Source organism: Procambarus clarkii, chromosome 22 (genome assembly GCF_040958095.1).
Source record: "Procambarus clarkii isolate CNS0578487 chromosome 22, FALCON_Pclarkii_2.0, whole genome shotgun sequence".
Classification (NCBI taxonomy): Eukaryota; Metazoa; Arthropoda; class Malacostraca; order Decapoda; family Cambaridae; genus Procambarus; species Procambarus clarkii.
In genome coordinates this window covers 19,921,391-19,925,662 of record NC_091171.1, presented here as the reverse complement: position 1 = coordinate 19,925,662, position 4,272 = coordinate 19,921,391, and positions in this window count along the sequence as shown.

Sequence of the window (4,272 nt, the reverse complement as noted above, 5' to 3'; positions counted from 1 at the left end):
ACCCATCCTGTGAGTGGTTGTGGATCCCATACCCATCCTGTGAGTGGTTGTAGATCCCACACCCATCCTGTGAGTGGTTGTGGACCCCATACCCATCCTGTGAGTGGTTGTGGATCCCATACCCATCCTGTGAGTGGTTGTGGATCCCATACCCATCCTGTGAGAGGTTGTGGACCCCATACCCATCCTGTGAGTGGTTGTGGATCCCATACTCATCCTGTGAGTGGCTGTGGATCCCATACCCATCCTGTGAGTAGTTGTGGACCCCATACCCATCCTGTGAGTGGCTGTGGATCCCATACCCATCCTGTGAGTGGTTGTGGATTCCATACCCATCCTGTGAGTGTTTGTGGATCCCATACCCATCCTATGAGTGTTTGTGGATCCCATACCCATCCTGTGGCTAGTTGTGGATACCATACCCATCCTGTGAGTGGTTGTGGATCCCATACCCATCCTGTGAGTGGCTGTGGACCCCATACCCATCCTGTGGGAACCGACCTGTGAGATTTATATTTATTTAATTTATATGAATTTATATAGAATTTATATTTACGTTAATTTATATACTTCGATAGCAATTTGTATAATGATAAGTGGACTGTATTTCTGCAATAATCTCATAATCTCACAAATCGATTCTCTACACTTTAGGGGGGTTATTAAATTTATATATATGCAGCCAGTCAAACTACAGTAATAGACTACATACATTGAAGAGGTTCCTTATCTTATAGTACAGCAGGCCTTAGTCCACCAGGTATAACCAGGATGTAGACACCACATTTTCCCTCTTTGAGGTAGCTTCCATCACCCTGGTAACTGATGCACAAAGCATGCTTCCTCATCTTGACCTGTCAACAGGGCGCTAGCTGTAAAGCCAGAATCCTAATATATGACAGCTGTATCAGAGAAAACACTGTACATGGAACAATGAAGACCTGGCTTAATTACCATTAGTGAGGCGATCTTATGCTCTAACAGGGTCACCCTATCCAATGACATTAATGGCCACTAATGATAGATAAATGGGTTTCGGTAGAACACTTAACTTGAATTTGTTGACAGCGTGTTGATGATGGTACACCTTTGGTTTCCATAACACTTCGTCCAAGTAAAATTAACAGGAGCCGCATTTGCTCCCGTGCGCCTCTGGTCTCAGTATAAACAATGGCTGACCACTGCCTCCTCCCTGACGCCTGGCTTACATTGTCCAGATGACAGTAAGTGATAGAAGGGTCACATTTACTCTATTTTAATTCTGATAATTAAGTTAATTTATATGAGATGTTTTTATGATGGTAAAGTCCAAAGACTAATGTATTTAAGAATAATTCCCACCATAATAGGTGGTGATTTATAATAGTATGTGGAATGATATCCCGTTTTCTATAGACGGTAATTCCACTACAAGTTATGTTTTCTATGAGTAACTTGTTTATACAATACAGCAGCAATTATTATCTGTCTGTATGATATTATTATTAAATGGTGTCGGATTTTCCGACATAATTCCCCAGGGGGCTGCTCACGGGTCGAAGTCCTATTTAGAACAAACACCGATACTCCTCCTTCGAATTATTAGATTAATTTGATGTTAGTAGTTAGTAATCACACATTTGTGCGTCTGTTCGTACAGGACGGATGTCCCGTACTAGAGTTGCAGGGGTTAGAAGTCTAATGCGATTTCATTTCCCTGTCAACTCTTGAAAGGCTAATATTCAAACCTAAATACATATTATTTAACCTCAGAAGACTGAATGTGATCAAGTACTACAGTCAAGTATGATTCAGGGACTGCAGTGAGATCAGTGACATTAGATATAACTTGAAGTTTGCTCAGGTAACTGGTCACTGATATATAAACACTGAGGGCCCATGGAATACATCTTGATTAAATAATAAATGTATCAAATCAGTCATCAGATTTATTGGAGTTTAATTTAGTTAATTGATTCAGAAGATTGAATAGCTCATCATTAAAGTAAAGTATGGTTCTGAGACTGCAGTGGGTTCAGTGACATTGGTCGCAGTGACTTGTAGCTGATTTGGCTACTGTTCACTGATTTGCCACTGAGGCCTCATGAACTCATCTTCAGCTTTAAATGATGATACTAACATCAACCTCTGTTGGTATAGTCAGCTGTAATCTCCTTAGTATAATGCTACTGGAGAAATATAATCAGCTGACAAATTTAGATTTCTATTGGTATTGTTTATCTGCAGGCATAGGTCTCCTCAGGCTTGATACTGGGCCTGAGAGTAATTTACCTCCTGCAGAGTTTAACATGGTTATACCCTGATATTTAGTAGGGCTACCGATGAATCGATGACAATAGTCTGTCCCTACAAGGAGACCGAAGTCGGTGAGGTGATCAGACTTAATATTATCTGCCAATTTTATTCCTCTATTTCTCAGGAATTTGGCTGTTGCTCTCAGACCTTGAACTTGTAGGTCTACTGGTATTTTGTCCACCACAATGGCTTGTACTTGACAGACATACCTGCCTAAACGTATTGATGGTTGTACCACCTGGTAGACTTGAGGTCCTGCATCTGTTACAAACCCTGAGATATTGAATGACATCTGGGCTACAGGCCTTAATTGTAGTTCATCTGCCAACTTTTTAGTGACATATGTTCTCTGGGATCCTTGGTCAAACAACCCACGGGTATGGACCTTGGCCCTCTTATTCAGGATGGTAATTTGGGCAGTAGGCAAAGTCGTATTACCTTTAGACTTTGCCGATTGGACACTCTTTGTTTGTTGCACCTTGCAGTACTGTACTGTGGTGGGAATGCTATCTTCCACCTTGGGTCTTGAATACGTTAATTTCGTATATTTGCACAGTGCTGCATGGTGCCTACCTCTTCTACACCTGTTACAGGTGTTGAATTGGGTATCACAATAGTCTATGTTGTGCGACTTGAGACACCTCGAACATCTCCCTAATTCCTGGAGTCGCTCAATACGAGTGTCTGGTTGGATAATTAGCACAACAGTATGTTGAATGTTTCTTTTTGCAGAACATACATGTCCCCCAGCCTACTGCACGTTTGGAAGTTACCGGTTTGGGTGAACTAGTAACAGTAGGCTTGGAGGATGCTGCTGCATTGTCAGATTTTCTGCAACTTGATGTTTGAGTAATTGACTGATGTTTATTTGGGGTAGTTGTTTTACCCTTTAATTGACTATTATTTTCTATTTCTGAAGGCTTGCAAGAGGCTTTAACTTTCTCATTTGCACGTCGTTGTTTATGATGGAATGCAAACCTTCAGTGATGTCCTGTACTGTCAGGATGGTGTTATGTTGGTGTGCATATAATTCATCTAGTATGTCGTTGGACAATTTTCGTTAAAGGACTACTTTGGTCATCCATTCACTAGTAGTTATATCAACCTTAAGACTGAATGTTCTTAGTAGTGACTCAAACTCCATGCTGAAGGATTGTAATGAGTCAGCAGTCTGATCAGGTTGAGGTAAATCCAGCAATTGTAGTACTAGATGTATGACAGTTTTCTCATTGCCAGCATTATCCCTAGGAAGCTGGACTGGGAAATTAGTGCTGTTGCTATTTTCATTTACATTTTCTACTACTGGTTCAACTTCACCTCTAGCTTGGAGGCATGTTAACTTAGTAGCCTCAGATATTGGGTTTTCAGAATCCACAGAGACTGTGGATAAATTGTCTGAGAACTGCTTAATTTCTGGTGGTATAATATTGGGTGAAGCTGTAGTGGGTGAAGCTTTACTGGGTGAAGCTTTATCTTTGTTGATTAAAGGATCTAATCTGGCTTGACATTTATTCTCAAAAAGATCCAGATCATCCATAACATTATCTACTTTATTTGGTGTACTTGCTAATTGTTCTGATTCAATTATCCTGTGTAAATGTTCCAACCTGCCTTGAGTTTCTTCTTCATATTGTGCTAGGTCAGACAGGAATGGTTCCACATCTTCAACTACTATGTCGTCGTCGTGGACCTGATTTTGGTAAGATTTCCTATTTGCTTTCAATATATGCAATTGGGTTTGAATCTGTAACAGTGGTATTTTCAACCGACGATAATTAATTACAGGCTCATATAACAACTGTTCATATTGGTCGAGATCTCTTGTCAGTTGACGTTTGCTTGCTATTAAAGCACGCTTTGCTTTCTGTGGATTAGTCATGGTGACTTGTTAATTGGGCACCACTGGCTCATAAATTGTGAGCAAGTACTGATGATAGCCTAGGGTAAAATTCTGCACTCACTAGGCAATAATCCTAC